Below are 23761 nucleotides of genomic sequence, written 5' to 3'. Positions count from 1 at the left end.
GGCTAATTTTTCAATTTCTTTAATAGTTATAAGGCTATTTAAATGATCTATTTTATATTGAGTGAGCTATGGTACCTTATACTTTCAAGAAACTGAAATTATCTAAATTTATCTAAGTTGTCAAATTTATATGTATATACAGGTCTTATTATTTTTAGGTATGTGCCTTCAATGCCTAATTTGTTGAGGGTTTTTCTCATAAAGAGATGTTGGATTTTATCGAATGCTTTCTCTACGTCTATTGAGATGATCATATGGTTTTTGTTTTTAATTCTGTTTATGTGGTGAATCACATTTATTGATTTATGTATGTTGAATCAACCGTGCATTCCATAAGTAAAGCCTACATGATTGTGGTAAATTAAATTTTTGATGCGCTGCTGGGTTTAATAGTATTCTGTTGAGGATGTTCACATCTATGTACATCAGGGAGACTGGCCTGTAGTTTTCTTTTTTTGCTGTGTCTTTGCCAGGTTTTGATATCAGGGTGATTCTGACTTTGTAGAATGAGTTAGGGAGAAGTTCCTCCTCCTTGGTTTTTTGGAATAGTTTCAGTATGGTACCAGCTCTTCTCTGTATGTCTGGTAGAATTTGACTGTGAATTCATCTGTTTCAGGGATTTTTTTGGTTGGTAGGATTTTATGATTGATTCAATTTTGGAACTTGATATTGCTCTGTTCAGAGTTTCAATTTCTTCCCTGATTCCATTTTGGGAGGTTGTGCATTTCCAGGAATTTATCCAACACAGTCAACATCATACTGAAGAGAAAAAAGCTGGATGCATTCCCCTTAAGAATAGGAACAAGCAACGATGCCCATTCTCTCATCAGTCCTATTCAACATAGTACTAGAAGCCCTAGCCAGAGCAATCAGGCAAGAGAAAGAAATACAAGGTATCCACATAGGAAAAGACAAAGCCAAATTATCTTTCTTCACTCACAATGATTCTATATGTAAAAAATCCTAAAATATCTGCCAAAAGGATCCTAGACCTGATAAATAATTTCAGTAAAGTTTCAGGATACAAAATCAATGCACAAAAATCAGTAGCATTTCTGCACACCAATATTGTTAAAGCTGGGAGCCAAATCAAGAAAGCAATCACATTTACAATAGAGACACACAAACACACACCTAGGATTATTTCCAACCAAGGAGGTGAAAGATATCTCAAGGAGAACTACACAACCCTGCTGAAAGAAACTACAGATAACATAAACAAATGAAACAACATTCCATGTTCATAGACTGGAAGAATTAACATTGTTAAAATGGCCATACTGCTGAAAGCAATCTACAGACTCAACACTACTCCTATCAAACTACCAACATCAGTTTTAACAGAATTAGAAAAAAGTATTATAAAATTATTATGGAACCAAAAAGAGCCCAAATAGCCAAAGTGTTCCTAAGCAAAAAGAACAAAGGCATCACATTACCCAATTTTGAACTATACAGCTAGGCAACAATAACCAAAACAGCATGGTGCTGGTACAAAAACAGACACATAAGACCAACAGAACAGAATAGAAAACTCAGACATACAGCCTCACACCTAAAACCATCTGATCTCTGATAAAGTTGGCAAAAATAAGCAATGAGGACAGGACTCCCTATTTAATACATGTTGCTGGAATAGCTGCCTGGCCATATGCAGAAGAACGAAACTGGATCCCTACCTTTAACCATATATAAAAATTAACTCAAGATGGATTAAATATTTAAATGTAAGACCTCAAACTATGAAAGTCCTAGAAGAAAACCTGGGAAACACCATTCTGGACATCGACCTTGGCAAGAAATTTATGACTAAGTCCTCAAAAGCAATTGCAACAAAAACAAAAATTGACAAGTAGAACCTAATTAAACTAAAGAGTTTTTGTACAGCAAAAGAAACCATCAACAGAGTAAACAACCAACCCACAGAATGGGAGAAAATATTTGTAAACTATGCATCTGACAAAGGTGTAATATCCAGAATCTTAAACAATTCAACAAGCATAAAACAAATAACCCCATCAAAAGGTGGGCAAAGGACATGAATAGACACTTTTCAAAAGAAGACATACAAGCAACCAACAAGCATATAAAAAAAATCCTCAATGTTACTCACCATCAGAGAAGTACAAATCAAACCACTATGAGATACCATCTCACATCAATCAGAATGGCTATTATTAAAAAGACAGAAAATAACAGGTGTTGGTGAGGTTGTGGAGTAAAGAGATCACTTATACACTATTGGTGAGAATGTAAATTAGTTCAGTCACTGTGGAAAATAGTTTGGAGATTTATCAAAGAACTGAAAACGGAACTGCCATTCAACCCAGCCATCCCATTACTGGGTACATACCCTAAGGAAAATGAATTGTTCTGCAAAAAAGACACATGCACTCATATGTTCATTACAGCACTATTCACAATAGCAAGGACATGGAATCAACCTAGGCACCCATCAATGGTGAAGTGAATCAAGAAAACGTGGTACATATACATCATTGAATACTACACAGCCATTGAAAAGAATGATATTATGTCTGTTGCAGCAACATGGACACAGCTAGAGGGCATTATCCTAAGTGAATTAACACAGGAACAGAAAATCAAATACCACATGTTCTCACTTATAAGTAGGAGCTAAGCACTGGGTATACATGGACATAAAGATGGGAGCAATAGACACTGGGGAGTATTGGAGAAAAGGAGGAGGGAGCAATGGCAGGAAAATTCCCTATTGAGTACTATGCTCACTACCTGGGTGATGGGATCATTTCTACCCCAAACTCAGTATCACACAATATACCCACATAACAAATCTGCACATGTACCCTCTGAATCTAAAATAAAAAAGTTGAAATAATGAAAAAAGAAATATTCATCGTATTCACTTTATTATTCTTTTGATGCAGACAAGGTCTATATTGATATTGTCTGTGTCTTTGGTGATACTGACAATTTGTGTTTTCTTTTTTCTTTCCCTTGTCAGTCTTGCTGAAGATTCATTTTCTTTTTTTTTTCTTTTTATTATACTTTAAGTTCTGAAGATTCATTTTCTAAATCATTTTGAGGAACCAGACTTTGTTTCATTTATTTTTATTGTTTTTCTGTTTACAACCTAATTGATTTCAGTTCTGATCCTTATTATTTCCTTCCTTCTGCTTGCTTTGGGTTTATTTTGCTTTTTTTCTGAGTTCTTATGGTGGGAACTTAGATTATTGGTCTGAGACTATTCCTCTTTTCCAATGTATGCATTTAGTACTATAAATTTTCTTCTATTTACTACTTTAGCAGTTTCCCATAAATTTTGAAATACTGTATTTTCATTTTAATTCAGTTCAATGAATTTTTATTTCCTTTCAGACTTCCTCCTTGACGTCTGGATTATTTAGAAGTGTGCTATTTAGTTTCAGCGTGTTTGTAGATTTTTTTGTTTATTTTTCTTTTAATTGATTTCTAGTTTGATTACATTGTAGAGAACACACTCTTTAATTTCACAACTTTTAAATTTGTTAAGGTTTGTTATATAGCCCAGAATATGGTCTCAATATATATTCTGTTGCCATTTGAGTTCTGCTGTTGTTGGGCGAAGTGTTCTATAAATGTCCATTAAATCTTGTTGTTTGACTGTGGTGATGATTTTTTCAACATCATCGTTGATTATCTTCCTAGTTGTTCTATTGGTTGTTGGGAGAGGTTGTTGAAGTCTCCATCTCTAATTGTTGGCTTCTCTGTTTTCAGTGTTAGTTTTACCAATTTAAAATTTACATATTTTCAAGCTCTGTTGTTTGCTGCATACACATTTAGAATCACTATGCCTTCTTTGTTGATCGACCTGTTTATCATTATGTAATGCCTCTCTCCGATTATGGTGATTTTCTTTGCTCTGAAATCTAGCTTATCTGATATTCATATAGCTAATCCTTATTTTTAAAATTAATTTTCACATGATATATATAGTTCTATACTTTTACTTTCAACCTATCTGTATCATTATATTTGAGGTGAGTTTCTTGTAAATAGCATATGACTAGCATATGTTTTTTAATCCACTTTGCTAATTTGTATCTTCAATTGGTGTATTTAGGCCATTTACATTTAATGTCATTGATGTGTTAGGGCTTAAATATGAAATTTTTTACTATTTTTTATTTCTGTGTTTACTTCCTATAGATTACTGGTCCTACTTTCCTGTAGATTACTTGAACATTTTTTAGAATTTCATTTTGATTTATGTAGAGTGTTTTAGAATATATCTCTTTGTATAGCTTTTTCTAGTGGCTGTTAGGTATGACATTTTACAGTCATAACATTTATCACACTCTACTGGTATAATCATTTTACCAGTTCAAGTGAAGTATAGTAAACTTACCTTCCTTTATCCCATTCACAATACAGTTGTCTTAAATATTTCTTCTACATGCATTTAAAACATCAAACGTATTATAATTTTTGCTTCAACTGTGAAACATAATTTTAAAAATATATTTAGAAAAGGATAAAGAAAGCCTGTTGTATTTATCAATATTTTTGCTTGCCATGTTCTTTCTTCCTTTTTGATGTTCTAAGATTTCTTCTATTATCACTTCCTTTAGCAAAGGTCTCCTGGCAACAGATTCTTAATTTTCCTTCATATGAGAATGTCTTGATTTCTCCTTCATTCCTAGAGAATATTTTCACAAAACATAGGATTCTGAGTTGACAGTTTTTCCCTTTCAGCACCTAAAAAAAAATGCTATTTTTTGTTCTCACCTGTATAATTTCTGTTGAGAAATCTGTCATTCTTATTGTTTTCCCTCTGCAGGTATAGTATCATTTTCCTTTGTTTTCAAGACTTTAGTTAGGATGCGTCTTGGTGTGGATTTCTTTGGGTTTATCCTATTCGGTATTCACTGAGGTTTTTGTTTGTTTGTGTCTATTGTCAAATTTGGGGAGTTTTCAGCCATTATTTCTTCAAGTACTTTTTCAACTCTCTTTCTCCTTTCCTTCTGTAACTTTAACAATATAAATTTAGATCCTGTATTATAGTCCCATAGCTTCCTGAGGCTCTATTCACTTTCAGTCCACTCTACTTTCTCTCTGTTGTTCACACTAGGTAATTTCTATTGTTTCATCTGCCAGCTCACTGATTTTTTTCCTTCTGTCCTGCTATTGAGCTTCAGTTATTGCATTTGTCACATCTAAAATGTCTACTTGGTTCTTCTTTATACCCTTTATTTCTTTGCAGAGACTTTTTACTTCCTTGTTAAGGGTTTATTATTATTATTATGTTTCTAGTATGTTTGAAATTGCTCATTGAAATATATTTTTTAATCATGGCTGCTTTAAAATATTTGCCTGATAATTCCATCACCTCTGCCCTCTCAGTCTTGGCATATATTGATTGTCTTTTTCATTCAGTTTGAGGTGTTCCAGGTTCTTGGTATGATGAGCAAATTTGTATTGATACTTGTGTATTATTGTATTATGTTCTGAGACTCTGAATCTTATTTAAACTTCTGTGTTAGCTGGCTCTCTCTGACAACACTCTGGATTTATTGCTGCCAAAGAGAGGCATTTGACCTCTGTTGATACCTGAGAAGGGAGTTCCTTGTCGCTGCCTGGTGGAAATTCCAGCTCCCCACAAGATCTCTGCTGACTCTACAGTGGAGGTGGCCTCATTGCTACTGGGCAGTGGTGAATATTTTTACTCTCCACTAGGACTCCTCTGACACTACACTGGCTGGGAGGGAGCTTCCTTGTTTCTTGCAGGTGCTTGTTGGTCTGGCTCTCCAAGTGGCCCCACTTACACCACAAGAGAGGTGAAGGGCTCATTACTGGCCATTAAGGATAAAAGTCTCAGCTTCTTGCTTAACTTTTTCTAGGTAGGGGTGGAGGCCACAGATTTTTTCTGTATTGCTTGGATGGAGTAGAGCAGTTATCATGTAAAAATTGTCTGTCTTGTTTGGGTGCCCTTTTCCTAGTCCTTTGGCTTTTGTTGGTTTTGGAGATGGGAACATTTTCATCTGTGACAATTGGTATTTCCAGGTTGCCAACTTTTTCACCTTCGAGACTCAAATATATGAGGAAAACAAAACAAAACAAAACAAAACAAAAAAACCTAAGAGAACTCAACACTATGCCACTCCTCAGTACCCAGGGAACACAGTCTGCCTTCTTCTGTCCACTGTTCATAGTCTTCTTATGTTTGTCTTAGATATGGTGAGCCCCCAGGGTTTTTAGTTATGCTTAATGAGAAGAATGGAAAAAAGTACATCTATTCCATCTTCCCAGAAGGGGAAGTCAGACAGCTATCAATATATATATTATTTTCTTTGAGACAGAGTCTTGCTCTGTAGCCCAGGCTGGAGTGCAGTGACACGATCTCGGCTCACTGCAACCTCCACCTCCCAGGTTCAAGCAATTCTCCTGTCTCAGCCTCCTGAGTAGCTGGGACTACAGGCATGTGCCACCACACCCGGCTAATTTTTGTATTTTTAGTAGAGACAGGGTTTCACGATGTTGGCCAGGCTGGTCTTGAGCTCTTGACCTTAAGTGATCCACCCACCTCGGCCTCCCAAAGTGCTGGGATTACAGGGGTGAGCCACCCCACCCAACCAGCTGCCAACATCTTTACAAAGTACCTGGAGTTAGGGTATAATTTCCCACTGGAATATGTGCAAATTTTGTAACACAGGTTGCAAATTCATCTCTCAGTTTTCAAGTTTCAACCCCCTCCTCCAAAAAACAAATGGTTTAAATGATGATTGTTTGTACTTAGGCAACACAGTGAGTTTAAATATTCCCTTGAAAACAGTTAGGGGAGTGGAGTAGAGCTCTTGTCACTTAACTGTCTACTATGTACAACTGGAAGACAACAACTTAGCAAAAGGCCTACTGTCACAATTGCGGAAACAGGAAGAGTTCGCCAGTGCTCACTTGCTGGTTGATTTTTGCAACATGCTTAATTCCTGGGGACTAAGAATCTACATTTAGAAAATGAGCAGGTTATTTTTACCTAAATTCAAGATTGATTTCTAAATTCCACTTTAGCCCCAAAATTCCATCATTTATTCTTTTATTTATTTTTTTTTATTTTTTATTTTTTTAAATTATACTTTAAGTTCTAGGGTACATGTGCATAACGTGGTTTGTTACATATGTATACTTGTGTCACGTTGGTGTGCTGCACCCATCAACTCATCAGCACCCATCAACTCGTCATTTACATCAGGTATAACTCCCAATGCAATCCCTCCCCGCTCCCCCCTCCCCGTGATAGGCCCTGGTGTGTGATGTTCCCCTTCCCGAGTCCAAGTGATCTCATTGTTCAGTTCCCACCTATGAGTGAGAACATGCAGCGTTTGGTTTTCTGTTCTTGCGATAGTTTGATGAGAATGATGGTTTCCAGCTGCATCCGTGTCCCTACAAAGGACACAAACTCATCCTTTTTGATGGCTGCATTGTATTCCATGTTGTATATGTGCCACATTTTCTTAATCCAGTCTGTCACTGATGGACATTTGGGTTGATTCCAAGTCTTTGCTATTGTGAATAGTGCTGCAATAAACATACGTGTGCATGTATCTTTATACCAGCATGATTTATAATCCTTTGGGTATATCCCCAGTAATGGGATGGCTGGGTCATACGGTACTTCTAGTTCTAGATCCTTGAGGAATCGTCGTACTGTTTTCCATAATGGTTGAACTAGTTTACAATCCCACCAACAGTGTAAAAGTGTTCCTATTTCTCCACATCCTCTCCAGCACCTGTTGTTTCCTGACTTTTTAATGATTGCCATTCTAACTGGTGTGAGATGGTATCTCATTGTGGTTTTGATTTGCATTTCTCTGATGGCGAGTGATGATGAGCATTTTTTCATGTGTCTGTTGGCTGTATGAATGTCCTCTTTTGAGAAATGTCTATTCATATCCTTTGCCCACTTTTTGATGGGGTTGTTTTCTTCTTGTAAATTTGTTTGAGTTCTTTGTAGGTTCTGGATATTAGCCCTTTGTCAGATGAGTAGATTGCAAAATTTTTCTCCCATTCTGTAGGTTGCCTGTTCACTCTAATGGTAGTTTCTTTTGCTGTGCAGAAGCTCTTTAGTTTAATTAGATCCCATTTGTCAATTTTGGCTTTTGTTGCTGTTGCTTTTGGTGTTTTAGACATGAAGTCTTTGCCCATGCCTATGTCCTGAATGGTATTACCTAGGTTTTCTTCTAGGATTTTTATAGTATTAGGTCTAACATTTAAGTCTCTAATCCATCTTGAATTAATTTTCGTATAAGGAGTAAGGAAAGGATCCAGTTTCAGCTTTCTACTTATGGCTAGCCAATTTTCCCAGCACCATTTATTAAATAGGGAATCTTTTCCCCATTTCTTGTTTTTCTCAGGTTTATCAAATATAAGATGGCTGTAGATGTGTGGTATTATTTCTGAGGACTCTGTTCTGTTCCATTGGTCTATATCTCCGTTTTGGTACCAGTACCATGCTGTTTTGGTTACTGTAGCCTTGTAGTATAGTTTGAAGTCAGGTAGCGTGATCCCTCCAGCTTTATTCTTTTGACTTAGGATTGTCTTGGAGATGCGGGCTCTTTTTTGGTTCCATATGAACTTTAAAGCAGTTTTTTCCAATTCTGTGAAGAAACTCATTGGTAGCTTGATGGGGATGGCATTGAATCTATAAATTACCTTGGGCAGTATGGCCATTTTCACGATATTGATTCTTCCTATCCATGAGCATGGTATGTTCTTCCATTTGTTTGTGTCCTCTTCGATTTCACTGAGCAGTGGTTTGTAGTTCTCCTTGAAGAGGTCCTTTACATCCCTTGTAAGTTGGATTCCTAGGTATTTTATTCTCTTTGAAGCAATTGTGAATGGAAGTTCATTCATGATTTGGCTCTCTGTTTGTCTGTTACTGGTGTATACGAATGCTTGTGATTTTTGCACATTAATTTTGTATCCTGAGACTTTGCTGAAGTTGCTTATCAGTTTAAGGCGATTTTGGGCTGAGATGATGGGGTTTCCTAAATATACAATCATGTCATCTGCAAACAGGGACAATTTGACTTCTTCTTTTCCTAACTGAATACCCTTGATTTCTTTCTCTTGCCTGATTGCCCTAGCCAGAACTTCCAACACTAGGTTGAATAGGAGTGGTGAGAGAGGGCATCCCTGTCTTGTGCCAGTTTTCAAAGGGAATACTTCCAGTTTTTGCCCATTCAGTATGATATTGGCTGTGGGTTTGTCATAAATAGCTCTTATTATTTTGAGGTACGTTCCATCAATACCGAATTTATTGAGTGTTTTTAGCATGAAGGGCTGTTGAATTTTGTCAAAAGCCTTTTCTGCATCTATTGAGATAATCATGTGGTTTTTGTCTTTGGTTCTGTTTATATGCTGGATTATGTTTATTGATTTGTGAATGTTGAACCAGCCTTGCATCCCAGGGATGAAGCCCACTTGATCATGGTGGATAAGCTTTTTGATGTGCTGCTGAATCCGGTTTGCCAGTATTTTATTGAGGTTTTTTGCATCGATGTTCATCAGGGATATTGGTCTAAAATTCTCTTTTTTTGTTGTGTCTCTGCCAGGCTTTGGTATCAGGATGATGTTGGCCTCATAAAATGAGTTAGGGAGGATTCCCTCTTTTTCTATTGATTGGAATAGTTTCAGAAGGAATGGTACCAACTCCTCCTTGTACCTCTGGTAGAATTCAGCTGTGAATCCATCTGGTCCTGGACTTTTTTTGGTTGGTAGGCTATTAATTATTGCCTCAATTTCAGAGGCTGCTATTGGTCTATTCAGGGATTCAACTTCTTCCTGGTTTAGTCTTGGGAGAGTGTAGGTGTCCAGGAAATTATCCATTTCTTCTACATTTTCTAGTTCATTTGCGTAGAGGTGTTTATAGTATTCTCTGATGGTAGTTTGTATTTCTGTGGGGTCGGTGGTGATATCCCCTTGATCATTTTTTATTGCGTCTATTTGATTCTTCTCTCTTTTCTTCTTTATTAGTCTTGTTAGCGGTCTATCTATTTTCTTGATCTTTTCAAAAAACCAACTCCTGGATTCATTGATTTTTTCACCTTCAGTTCTGCTCTGATCTTAGTTATTTCTTGCCTTCTGCTAGCTTTTGAATGTGTTTGCTCTTGCTTCTCTAGTTCTTTTAATTGCAATGTTAGAGTGTCAATTTTAGGTCTTTCCTGCTTTCTCTTGTGGGCATTTAGTGCTATAAATTTCCCTCTACACACTGCTTTAAATGTGTCCCAGAGATTCTGGTATGTTGTATCTTTGTTCTCATTGGTTTCAAAGAATATCTTTATTTCTGCCTTCATTTCGTTATGTACCCAGTAGTCATTCAGGAGCAGGTTGTTCAGTTTCCATGTAGTTGAGCAGTTTCGATTGAGTTTCTTAGTCCTGAGTTCTAGTTTGATTGCACTGGGGTCTGAGAGACAGTTTGTTATAATTTCTGTTCTTGTACATTTGCTGAGGAGTGCTTTACTTCCAATTACGTGGTCGATTTTGGAGTAAGTACGATGTGGTGCTGAGAAGAATGTATATTCTGTTGATTTGGGGTGGAGAGTTCTATAGATGTCTATTAGGTCTGCTTGCTGCAGAGATGAGTTCAATTCCTGGATATCCTTGTTAACTTTCTGTCTTGTTGATCTGTCTAATGTTGACAGTGGAGTGTTGAAGTCTCCCATTATTATTGTATGGGAGTCTAAGTCTCTTTGTAAGTCTCTAAGGACTTGCTTTCTGAATCTGGGTGCTCCTGTATTGGGTGCATATATATTTAGGATAGTTAGCTCTTCCTGTTGAATTGATCCCTTTACCATTATGTAATGGCCTTCTTTGTCTCTTTTGATCTTTGATGGTTTAAAGTCTGTTTTATCAGAGACTAGGATTGCAACCCCTGCTTTTTTTGTTCTCCATTTGCTTGGTAGATCTTCCTCCATCCCTTTATTTTGAACCTATGTATGTCTCTGCATGTGAGATGGGTCTCCTGAATACAGCAGACTGATGGGTCTTGACTCTTTATCCAGTTTGCCAGTCTGTGTCTTTTAATTGGACCATTTAGTCCATTTACATTTAAGGTTAAGATTGTTATGTGTGAACTTGATCATGCCATTATGATATTAACTGGTTATTTTGCTCGTTAGTTGATGCAGTTTCTTCCTAGCCTCAATGGTCTTTACATTTTGGCATGTTTTTGCAATGGCTGGTACCGGTTGTTCCTTTCCATGTTTAGTGCTTCCTTCAGGGTCTCTTGTAAGGCAGGCCTGGTGGTGACAAAATCTCTAAGCATTTGCTTGTCTGTAAAGGATTTTATTTCTCCTTCACTTATGAAACTTAGTTTGGCTGGATATGAAATTCTGGGTTTAAAATTCTTTTCTTTAAGAATGTTGAATATTGGCCCCCACTCTCTTCTTGCTTGGAGAGTTTCTGCCGAGAGATCTGCTGTTAGTCTGATGGGCTTCCCTTTGTGGGTAACCCGACCTTTCTCTCTGGCTGCCCTTAAGATTTTTTCCTTCATTTCAACTTTGGTGAATCTGGCAATTATGTGTCTTGGAGTTGCTCTTCTCGAGGAGTATCTTTGTGGCGTTCTCTGTATTTCCTGAATTTGAATGTTGGCCTGCCCTACTAGGTTGGGGAAGTTCTCCTGGATGATATCCTGAAGAGTGTTTTCCAACTTGGTTCCATTTTCCCCCTCACTTTCAGGCACCCCAATCAGACATAGATGTGGTCTTTTTACATAATCCCATACTTCTTGCAGGCTTTGTTCATTTCTTTTTCTTCTTTTTTCTTTAGATTTATCTTCTCACTTCATGTCATTCATTTGATCCTCAATCACTGATACTCTTTCTTCCAACTGAGTTGGTTACTGAAGCTTGTGCATTTTTCACGTATTTCTCGTGTCATGGTTTTCATCTCTGTCCGTTCGTTTATGGCCTTCTCTGCATTAATTATTCTGTTTATCAATTCTTCCACTCTTTTTTTCAAGATTTTTAGTTTCTTTGCGCTGGGTAGATAATTCCTCCTTTAGCTCTGAGAAGTTTGATGGACTGAAGCCTTCTTCTCTCATCTCGTCAAAGTCATTCTCCGTCCAGCTTTGATCCATTGCTGGCGATGAGCTGCGTTCCTTTGGAGGGGGAGATGCACTCTTATTTTTTGAATTTCCAGCTTTTCTGCCCTGCTTTTTCCCCATCTTTGTGGTGTTATCTGCCTCTGGTCTTTGATGATGGTGGCGTACTAATGGGGTTTTGGTGTGGGTGTCCTTCCTGTTTGTTAGTTTTCCTTCTAACAGTCAGGACCCTCAGCTGTAGGTCTGTTGGAGATTGCCTGAGGTCCACTCCAGATCCTGTTTGCCTGGGTGTCAGCAGCAGAGGATGCAGAAGATAGAATACTGCTGAAACGCGAGTGTACCTGTCTGATTCTTGCTTTGGAAGCTTCCTCTCAGGGGTGTACTCCACCGTGTGAGGTGTGGGGTGTCGGTCTGCCCCTAGTGGAGGATGTCTCCCAGTTAGGCTACTCAGGGGTCAGAGACCCGCTTGAGCAGGCAGTCTGTCTGTTCTCACATCTCAACCTCCGTGTTGGGAGATCCACTGCTGTCTTCAAAGCTGTCAGACAGAGTTGCTTGCGTCTGCAGCGGTTTCTGCTGCTTTTTGTTTGTTTTGTTTTGTTTTGTTTTTTTGTTGTTGTTCTTTTTGTTTACCTGTGCCCTGTCCCCAGAGGTGGAGTCTACAGAGACGGCAGGCCTCCCTGAGGTGCTGTGAGCTCCACCCAGTTCGAGCTTCCCAGGGCTTTGTTTACCTACTTAAGCCTCAGCAATGGCGGGCGCCCCTCCCCCCGCCTGGCTGCCGCCTTGCAGTTAGATGGCAGACTGCTGTGCTAGCAATGAGGAAGGCTCCGTGGGCGTGGGACCCTCCCGGCCAGGTGTGGGATATAATTTCCTGGTTTGCCCGTTTGCTTAAAGCGCAGTATTGGGGTGGGAGTTACCCGATTTTCCAGGTGTTGTGTGTCTCTGTTCCCCTGGTTAGGAAAAGGGATTCCCTTCCCCCTTTCGCTTCCCAGGTGAGGCGATGCCTCGCCCTGCTTCAGCTTTTGCTGGTCGGGCTGCAACCGCTGACCAGCACCGATTGTCCAGCACTCCCCAGTGAGATGAACCCAGTACCTCAGTTGATAATACAGAAATCACCTGTCTTCTGTGTCGCTTGCGCTGGGAACTGGAGACTGGACCATCATTTATTCTTGAATATTCTCTCCACTTCACAGAGGAAACTAAGGTCTGATAATGTTAATTTTAGTGACAGGCTTCCCACAGCTAAAGGGGAGGCATAAAATTCAAGTAGAGTTTTACTGCCAGAGGGATCCTTTGTCATTCCCCAAAACGGCAACAGTTGACCAGAATCATCTCTATGTCCAGTGATCTTTTGAGCACATGAACAATACCGAACCCTCTAATGACACAGTAGAGCAGAAATGCCTTCAAAGTGAAGGGGCTGGTGTAGGAGAACTAGCCCTTGTGACTCATGAAGAACCAGCCCAGGAGGGAGACTCTCCCTCACTATGGGGCTAGGATGCACACTGCTTTGGAACCACCTTTAAGACAGAAATGTTTCTCCAGGAGAGAAAAAACATCCTCAGTAGCTGCAAAGCTTCCACTTCATATTGAAAAAGCTTCCCCTGTGTATTTAAGCTATCAAAGCAGAAACTATTGTTTTCTCAGAAATTCACTCTTCATTTGCCCACTGATCCATTCTCTATATAGAAATGCTTTGTTTCCTTAGTCAGAAAAAAAAGCAAAAGTCACTGTATAGTTCCTGCAGAAGGTATGCAGGGAAACAGAAAATGTATGAAAAAAACCCTCCCTAAATAAAAGACATCTGAGACTCTAATTCAAATGAAAAACAAAATGTCTTGGCAGCTAAGAATCTTCTCTAGCCACAAGTCAGTATGTTAGTGAATATACAAAATAAAGAGGAACATCTAAGGTCTAAACAACTAAACATCGGTTGTAAAACAAACACTAGCATTTCTTTCTGCTTGTAGAGAACCATCTAATAAGACATCTGATAAGACAATATACTTTCCCTTAGGAAAAGCCAAACCATAAAAAAACATTTGAATTTGCTAAACAGATATAAAAATGTAAAGGTATCTGTAATTATGGAATTCATGGACTAGATCAACCAGTCAGGATCAAGCCAGTAAGAGTTCTTTCCTCAGGTTCTTATGAGCATTTACTGTGTTCCAGGGTTTGCCCAAAGAGCTTTCATTTTAAATGAGGATGAAGACATTTAATCCTTATAACTCTCCAGTCAGGTGCCGCATCATCTTCCTTGTATGGTGAGAAAGGTGAAGGTACAAAAAGATGAAGGTACATGCCCAAGGTCACAAGTCAGGTAAGGATCCTCTAGCTACAAAACAAACTAGCATCAATGAACCCCTTAGCTCTTAAATTTTCAGTAAGATAGATAGTGCGATCAAGGATCTGGCATTCAATACCAGCTGTGCCTCTGCTTTGAGGTTCATGTAAAATGAATAAATAGTGTACAAAGGAAGGAGGATTAAAAATATAGTCATCAATGAATTTCTCTCTCTCTCTCACACACACACACCACATATACCCCCACACATGGCAGAGAGTGTGGGCCATTACAGGCCTACTTCAGGATCACATGAATCTGTTTATATTGTCACAGCAATATAAGCTCTTAGATGTGATTACAGACCCACACAATTGGATAAAACTGGTACCAGAGGGGCCAACCCAGGAGGTGACAAAAAAGAAGGCAGGAAGGGAAGTGGGAGTGGCAGATGGACAGGGCAAGGCAAGGCCACATGGCAAAAGGCCAAGCCTGGAGAAATGCAGATTGCTGGCACCTACCACCTCCTCTCAGAGCTTAGAGATACTGCACAAGAAGGGAGACAGGCCAAAGCCATTGGCCTGTGGCTAGGACCTTGCAGTCTGACCTAGCACCTTGCCTGAGCATTGGGCTTTAGAGCAGGAGAGGGAAATCTGGCAGGGGCACTCAAGTAGTCTCCAGCCTGATACATAAGGCAGCAGGTAGGGAGTAGATGGAATTCTGAAGCAATCAAAACCATGTCCCTCAAACCAGGACTGAGACCAGCCTGGGAAATGGTGAAGCCCCTACTCCAGGTACATTTCTGGCACGTGAAGAAAACCAAAATATTTCACCTAAAAATACATGTCTTTGATCCATTTAGAGATTGTTTTTCAGAAGGGCTGGAAATACAGGCATAGCTAAAAAGCTGTCTTTTGTCGGGGGGGATTTGCATCTGTAGAGAAAATCTGCATTGATGTAGCCATGCTTTCTCTGAGGCCCTCCCCTGTCCAAGTCTAAGAAAGATTAACTGAGAGTCTGACACTTTAAAAGTCTGAAAGAAACATTTACCATCTAGTCTCCCCGAGGGCTGCTACAGCTGCAGTTTAGTCTGCATAACAAGACCACCTTTGCTAGCCAGCCCTCCTCTTCTCTCCCTCCTATAACCTATCTTGACACCATAACCTCATTTACCACCGTAACCTGTTTTTTGGTCATGCTCTGAGTCCCCATTCTTTCTGTAATCCCAAGATGATATAAAAGCATCAACCATCTTATCTTTCCTTGAGATCTTCGTAAGACTTTCGCGCACATTAATAAATTTGTATGCCATTTCCCCTGTTAATCTGTCCTTTGTTAGCTGATTTTCAGCAAATCTTCAGAGGGTGAAGGGAAAGTTTTCCCTGAGCCCCTACACATAGAAAGAAGCAATGGCACAGCTCAGGCCTCATTAGGCAGGATGGGAAATGAGGCCCAGGTGGTTACAGGATGCTCAGCCTTGAAGATATAAAAGACAAGTTAGGCACTGCAAAATGGATGACTAGGGGTAACTCTCACAGCTTCAGGGGCTGACCACATATGAACATTCAGGGGAGAGGGTCCTCTGGCAGAGGCTAAGGCATGGATTTATAACACTATGCCATTGCTAACTTTAAATAATGAGATTTAGAAAATATGATTAAATTTAGAGTTTATTTGAGCACAAAATTTGATGCTGGCCTCCTTGGGAATATAGATTTTTAAAGAATGGAAGTCAGTAATCCAAAGTGGAGAATTTTTGGAGGTTATTTATATAGATAAAGTTTGGAAAGTTTAATAGAATCTTAACACTTTTTAATATAAGGCTTAACATTAAGTTATAATGATCCGATTGGTCATGAAGATCTTTTTGTGAGAAAGGTATATTTAGCATTTTATGCTACAGATGTAACAGACTTGGGGTCTTGGGCATCATCTGGTCTGAGTTAGGTATACGACAATAAAGAAGGCAGCGAATCTACAACAAAGGGCAGTGATTTGAAGGGAAGGAGGTCTAGTCTCTAATCTGTTTTAGTCATTTACAGAATGAAAACAATAAGAGAGTTAATTCATAATCTAAGAAGCAGAAGTTGCAACTACATGTTATGTGACTCAGACCACAGTCACATCTCTCTCAAGGCTTAAAGTGTTTTGGGAGTTTCAATGGCTTTTTTTTTTTTTTATTTTCCTATTCCCGCTTTTCATCAAGATCTTTCAAAGAAAGCAACCTAGATGAACCCAATAGTTTTGATTCTTTTTATGTTTGAGTTTAGTTTCACTTTGCTATGAAGGCTCATTTCTAGAATGTCACGTTCCTGGTAATGAATAATTGGATAAGTTATAAAGTTGATGGAGTACAGGCTGAATTTAAAGTAATGTGAAGGAAGTGACTTTGTTATGTGAGTCAGACTAAGTGGCTGTATCTTTAATTAATGTAATCTTTTTGACTAACCATTATTTTATTCTTTTTAGTCATATGTATGTTGACTGTATTGTAAATGTGTGTTGTAGTAGAAGTGAAGACAAAAACAGGATAAAATATAGTATATGATTATAATTTTAGAATAAGCAATAACTTTTGTCACCAGGTTTCCCAAGACTTAAACCAGTTGCTTAGTCAATAGCTCAGGGAGAGTTTTGGCTTTAAATGGTTAGTTATTTTGGTTTTTATATCAGCAGTTAATTTAGTGATGTTATTTGATTTGAGGTATTGACATTCATGATAGTACATGTTTTCCCTTGGGCTGTAGTATGTCTAAAGTCATATGGTTCTGTAATATAGCCTTTTTTTTTTTTATATAGGAGTTACTTTATTGTTTAATAATAAGATATCTATGTGGCTATCATTTAGGTCCTTTTTATATTTGGTTAGGGCCTCTATATGTTAAATGGCATTTTTTATATCTAGTTGTGGCATAAAGATGAAAACTAAATGATTCAATCAACTGAGTTTAGAATAAACCCAATAAGATTACAAATGAGGAAGGTTTGTGGGGTTTGAAATGGTATGCTTTGGTATGCTTATGTCCAAATATAACCCAAAGAACATGGTAACTATGGCCATAGATTGGTATCACACAGCCAAGGTGTTCTTTTCGGAGCTAGCCAATAAATGCTTGGTCATTGTGTCTATTTAGTGGCATGTCAATCAGTACTTTATAATATAATGGCATGAATATACTGTTTTGGGGGTATCTATTTTATTTTCTTAGTGTTATTTGGCCAGGTATCTTTGGTGTGATTTTTTGTTGTTGTTCTCAATGCAAAGGGGCAAGATGACTAAGCTGACCAGAGAAGCAGGTAAATCAGATAAAATTGTCCATAATTTGTGTTATATCATCTTGAATTGAGCTGTCTTATCTTTTAGTTGAGACAGTGTTACTGTCTTACCTCTTAGTTGGAGCAGTGCCACTGTTAAAGCTAATGAATTGGGGTTTTTATTGAAAAATTTTTAATGACTCTTATTTTGTAAGGTTTCATTAATAGATTACTGATATATATTATCTTTAGACATATTAGTGCTAAGTACTGGTGACTATTCTTGAAAAACAAAGATATATTTTTGATATTTTATTTAGTCTTTGGAGAGGAGATATCTATCATGATAGGACAGAATCCCCAGAAAGGGCGTGAGGCCACATACCCAGCAAGTGTCTTTTTTCTGGCTATTAACATAGTCTTGTGCCTATTGTAAGAAGAGATTGTGTTATGGGTAGCAGTTGATAATAGTAGCATTAAAATATAAAAATTAGGGGAGGGGTGAAAAGAAATAAATTAAATGGGAACTTATAAAAGAAAATATTTTTCATCTATTAACGATTATTAATATCAAGGATTTGTTTAGATTTGGGCCTGGTCTAGTGTCTTGGGAAGGTTGACTGTCTCAGATGTCATTTTTTTTTTTTTTCGGCCTGACATTGACCTATCTAATAGTGAAGATTACCTTCTGGTGAAATCATCTATTTAGGAGATAAGATATATGAATTTAAGGGTCTATGTCTTCTAATTTTGCAGTGCAAGGGTTACTAGTAAGAATTACCTGATAAGATCCCTTTTACTTTGGTTGGAGAGTGTCTTTTAAAATATACTGCTTTTAGTAAATGAAATATCTTGGTTGAAATTCGTAGTCTTTAACTTTTTGTCTCCCAAAAGTTCACCACGAAAATAATTTTTTATTAATATATATAATTAATTAGCTGCCATTGTAATAGCTGAATATGTCTTCATTGAATATCAGAGATGTATAATTTTTTGAGTGAATTTTATAGGTTTATATATATTTGTTATAATTTTAAATGGAGACAACGGATGTCTATTAAAAGGGGTTGATCTTAGGTTATACAAAATCAATGGAAGAGCTTTTGGCCAAGGAAATTTTAAAGCCTCAGTTAATTTTGTCAATTAAGTTTTATTATTTAGTTTGTGTTTTTTCCTAACCAGATGACTGGGGATAATAAGTATAATGGATATGTTGGAAGATGAGCCAGATTTTATATACTGATTGTACTGATTGAATTGTCTGTCTAGCAAAGCAAGTGCCTCTGTTGTTAAGAAGTTCCAGGGGAATTCCTTAAGTTAGAACATTTTTTTAAAGATAATGTTACTTACTGCTAAGGGCTTTGTTCTTCCGTGTAGAAATATTACGATTCAATGACAAAATATGTAAATTACCATTAGAGCACATTCACATTCTTGTGATGGTAGTAGCTGAATAAAATCTAAGTGTTATGCTCCAAAGGGGCCTTTAGGAAGTGGGAAATGTCTTTGGGAACTGTATAAATTTTTTAATTACATTTTGGGCAAATGTGATAGTCATTATATATCTTATGATCTGTGGCTGGAGAGTGTTTTAGAAATACCTTTTTTCTCAACTATTTTATCAGGACACCAGGGAATTAAGTCATATATGTAGGTTTACAAACGATGACTGAAATGTAGCAGGAAATATAGGCACATTGGCCCATGTCATATCTCATCTTTGGGAGAATATGTTCCTCCTTTTGTTTAGTTTTTTGCTTGTTTGTTTGCTTGGATTTTGGAGTTCTAGACTTAAAAAGTTTCATGTCAAATTTGGTGTTCTTTAGGTCATTGATGTTAGAAGTTAATATAGATTGAAGTTAATGTAGATGGTTTATTTTATTGTTTAGATGTAGATGTATTTAGAGCAGCTTTTTTTTTTTTTTTTTTTTTTTGCTATATTATTGGCTAGCGATGTTTTGTTTGTTTTTTGGAGTATCTGATTTGGAACGAACTGGGATTTTAATAATGACCAGACATTTTGGTAACAATATGGCTTTTAACAATCGTATAATAGGGTATCTTTTTAAATGTATTGATCAGAAGAGGTTAAAACTCCTCTTTGTTTGAGCTATTCTGAAAGCATCTCTGCTGTCTATATGCATATTAGCAGAGTTTTTTGGTCAGTTAACAGGCCCTAATTAACGTTATCCATCTTATTTGTTGAGCCAAGGTGACTTCTGGCTTTATTTTTTCAGTTAAAGATAAGTACTGTAACCTGTGCAATAAGTTCCAGATTTAATTTTAAGAAGGATCTATCTATAATATAACATAACATCAGTGTTAGTAAGAGGAATCTCTTGTAGGTCTGTTCTAGAAGAGCAAAGCTGGTTGCTTAAGATTATGCAACCATGAAGCATCTCATCTGAAGGTAGAGGCAGAAGAGTGGCAGGGTGCAGATGACTGCACCTAGACATTGTAATGTGAGGTATAGAAAGAAGAGGAAGTTCATAAGAAGTTAATCTGCTGACAGAACAATGTTGAGTGTGGTGTGAATTCACAAGTGCTTCCACAGAATGTGGAACAAAGACAGTGATGGGAAAACCCATCACTATTTCTTCAGTTGTTCTTACTAATAGAGCAGTGGCAGTTTTTGTCCTTGTGCAAGGTGGCCATTTTTTAGCCACAGAGTCTTGTATCCTTCTGGTCTATTTAAGTCTCCACGTTTTTGTGTTAGACTTCCCTAAGGCATTTTTATGATTTCATGAACAATGAAAATGGAATATCATAACATGGGTGTCTCAAAGCTTGGGCAATTATAAAGCTTTTTTTTAAAAAAACTTCTTTCAATGTTAAATGATTTTTCTTAGTCCATTTCAGGGGGTCTAGTTTGTCTTGTTTAGAAGAGTATATAAAGGCTGAGTTTTTAGGGAGAATTTGAAATTTAATTCTGATAGTATCCTGTCACCCCCAGAAATCTTTTTAGTTGTTTTATAGTTTTGGGGGTAGGGAAGGCCAGTATACTGTTTAGGTGGATTAAAAGACCTTTGATATTAAATTACCCAAATATCTTTGTGTGACAAAACTAATGTTTTTGTTTTTGTTTTTATTGAGGTCTTGTGTCCCTTTAGGGCTAATGGTTATAACAAGTGAATCTCATCCTCTGTAGAGGTTTGCCTATCCTCTAAGCAGAGAAGCAAATCACCTATGTATTATATTAAAATAGATTTCTTACAGAAGTCAACATCTGAGAGACCTTTTAATATTTGTGAAAAGTAAGTGTGGCTCTCAGTGTATCCCTGAGGCATGACTCTCCATATGTATTTTCTGTCTTCCCAAGTGAAAGAAAAGAGAAATCATCTTTATCTACAGGAAAATTGAAGAATGTATTATATAAATTTATCACAGTAAATAATTTTTTTTTTTTTAAGATGGAGTCTTGCTCTGTCACCCAGGCTGGAGTGCAGTGGTACGACCTCAGCCCACTGCAACCTCCGCCTCCTGGGTTCAAGTGACTCTCCTGTCTCAGCCTCCCAAGTAGCTGGAATTACAGGTACATGCCACCACACCTAGTTAATTTTTGTATTTTTAGTAGAGACGGGGTTTCACCATGTTGGCCAGGCTGGTCTCGAACTCCTGACCTCAGATGATCTGCCTGCCTCGGCCTCCCAAGGTGCTGGGATCACAGGCATGAGCTACTATGCCCGGCCAAGAATTTACCTTTAGTTGATACTACAGTCAACAACGTATGGGGGTTTGGCACTACCAGATGGTGAGGAATATCATTAATTTCTCTAAGTTCTCACACAAACCTCTATCCTCTACCATTTGGTTTTCTTATAGGAAGGATTTGAAGTGTTATATGGCGTTGTACAGGGAATAATCAAGCCTCTTTTATATAGTCTAAAACTATAGGTCTTATTCCTTCTGAAGTTTCTGGTTTTAAAGGGTATTAAGATTTGGAAGAGGTTTTGATGGATATATTTGAATTTTGATTGGAGCAGCTAAGATAATTTTTCCAACATCAGTGGAAGACTTTGACCATAATTGATTAGGTACTGCATTTAGCAGTTTTTGTAACTTTTTATCACTGAATTATTTGGTGTCTTCTGTTTTCATATCATTCTAGTACTAATTCCAGAGGCGGTCAGAACCGAAGAACCTGCCAACCTACCGGGCACATCACCATATCTGGAGAGCCAGATGCAGCTGGGTATGCAGGAGCTAGTCTCTTCCAGCCTGAGGTATAAGAATTAGTCAGGGAAGGGGTCCTAAGTCTTAGGCCCACACCCACTGATAGAGGAGAAGCTGACACAAAATGGGAGCCTGTAAGTCAGACCAGCAGGGGGAAGGTGAGCACAGAGGGCTGGGACCATCCAGGGAGGCTGGCTCCCCTGGCGATTTAAGGTCTCAGCCTGGTTGCCAGCCAAAAAGTGTCTGGGCTAGGACAGGAATCTCCCCATCCAGGAGAAGAAGCTCATTATAAATCACCCTGACAGTCAGGGAGAGGTTGTTGATGAATTTCCTTCTGGAGGTATCAGGTTCAGAAATGGACCAGGAGGTGGACCTGTTGGCTTCAGAGGCTGAGTAAGGAGGAGAAGGCAGCCCTTTAACCCCAAGGCAGGAAACTGTCCCCAGGCACTGAAGGAGCCCATGAGAATAAGTAAGTTGTCACTCCACCAGCACAGCACAGAGAGAGGAAGAAACTGTGATTTCCAGGCTGTTCATCTGTGCTTACCTCCTCTGCGTTTTCAGGCCATTTCTGGCTAAAGGATTTTGTACAGATCTGAATTACTATAAGTGAGAAAAGCTACTTTTTCAAATTGCTGTGGAAACTTTCCTCCTTGCTCCCTTTCAAGTCCTGAATTCTACGCACATGTAATGCCAAATAAATGCTTTCCGCAGCCAGAGGTCTAAGAAACGAAGGTCAGGCCAAGATTAATGCCACAAAAGCTTTATCAGGGCCCAGAAGTTGAGCCTCTGACATTTGCAGTGGAAAAGTAAATAAGATCAGGAACTTGGAGCCATAAAAGCAACCTAGTACAAAATTGTTATTAAATAAAGTGGGATTATGGGGAAAACATATTCGAATCTCCAAATGAGTAACTGTACATCTCTGAAGGGCCACAAGTTAAAAAGCAAATAACAGCATCAGCATGATTCCTTTTTTTCTACATTACAAGCACACTCGTAACATCAAACTGTCCTGACCATTTCTAAAGGCAGACCCCACAGGTGAATGTCTGATAACTTTATGGTGCCAAAGATGTGACATAAATTTTGAATAGTGGGCCATTCTAAAGCCAGGTGTTATTTCAAAGGTCATGATGTATTTAGTCAACCATTAACTTCAGGGAAACATGAAAGAGTTCATTCTGTCCTGAGATGCATAAACTCTTTGTCATGAATATGGCATGGACACAGTATGCTTTTTTTTTTTTTAACTGTGTAATAAAACCAACACTGAGGCATGACTCAGAGACCACCTTCACGTGACAGAGACAACAATATTTGATAGCAAAGACCAATATCTGACTAATTAGCTAAAACTTTAGCTGGCTCTTACACATATAAAAAAGGAATTATCCTAAACAAAATTGGGAAAGAAAGCTTACTTTTTGGTTTTATAAATTCCAAACTGCTTAATCTTGCATTTCAGACCAGCACTGTCCAATAAAAATATAATGTGAGCCATATACATAACTTACAACTTTCTAGTAGTCACATTTTAAAAAGTAAAAAAAAAAAGTGAAATTAACTTAAAAACCTATTTAAGATGTAATTTTAGAAACATTTCAATGTGTAATCAATATAAAAATTATTGAGCTATTTTACATTTTTTATACTTGATCTTTGAAATCTAGCATTTATTTTACACTTAGACTACACCCCAATTTGGACAAGACATATTCAAAGTGCTTAATTCCACGTGTGGCTAGTTGGCTACTGTATTGTCCCAACTGCACACTTCTCATATACTGATTTAAACCCTACTACTTTCCCACCCCTGAACACACCCCAAGTTTTAGCAAGCACAGGTGCCAGATTTTCCAAGATGGTCCTAATTTCATCTATTCTATCCCATGGCACCTGGATGTCCTTGTTTTCAGCACCAAGGGCAGTGTACTGCCCTGGTACTGGTCTCACTCTAGGGCTGTTCTGCCTGAGTTTGAATTCACTTC

At 38.0% G+C, this 23761-nt stretch overlaps 2 protein-coding genes across 5 annotated transcripts in view; both read right to left on the bottom strand.

Moving 5' to 3' along the window:
* The window catches only part of MYRIP (myosin VIIA and Rab interacting protein), a 418438-nt gene that overhangs the window by 293195 nt on the left and 101482 nt on the right, over positions 1-23761 (bottom strand). The gene's annotated exons all lie outside the window — the stretch shown is intronic.
* The window catches only part of RPL14 (ribosomal protein L14), a 575215-nt gene that overhangs the window by 483344 nt on the left and 68110 nt on the right, over positions 1-23761 (bottom strand). Inside the window, exon 1 of one of the 3 annotated variants that reach the window (XM_050780453.1) lies at positions 13033-13036. The exons of the other annotated variants lie outside the window; for them this stretch is intronic. The gene's annotated coding sequence lies outside the window, so the exon portion shown is untranslated. Of the gene's footprint in view, positions 1-13032; positions 13037-23761 lie in introns of those variants that run through there. 3 annotated transcript variants of the gene reach the window in all.

The sequence above is a fragment of the Macaca thibetana genome, chromosome 2, assembly GCF_024542745.1.
Source record: "Macaca thibetana thibetana isolate TM-01 chromosome 2, ASM2454274v1, whole genome shotgun sequence".
In the NCBI taxonomy this organism is placed as follows: domain Eukaryota; kingdom Metazoa; phylum Chordata; class Mammalia; order Primates; family Cercopithecidae; genus Macaca; species Macaca thibetana.
Note: the sequence above shows the minus strand (reverse complement) of the source record. Positions and strands in the feature narration are given on the sequence as shown.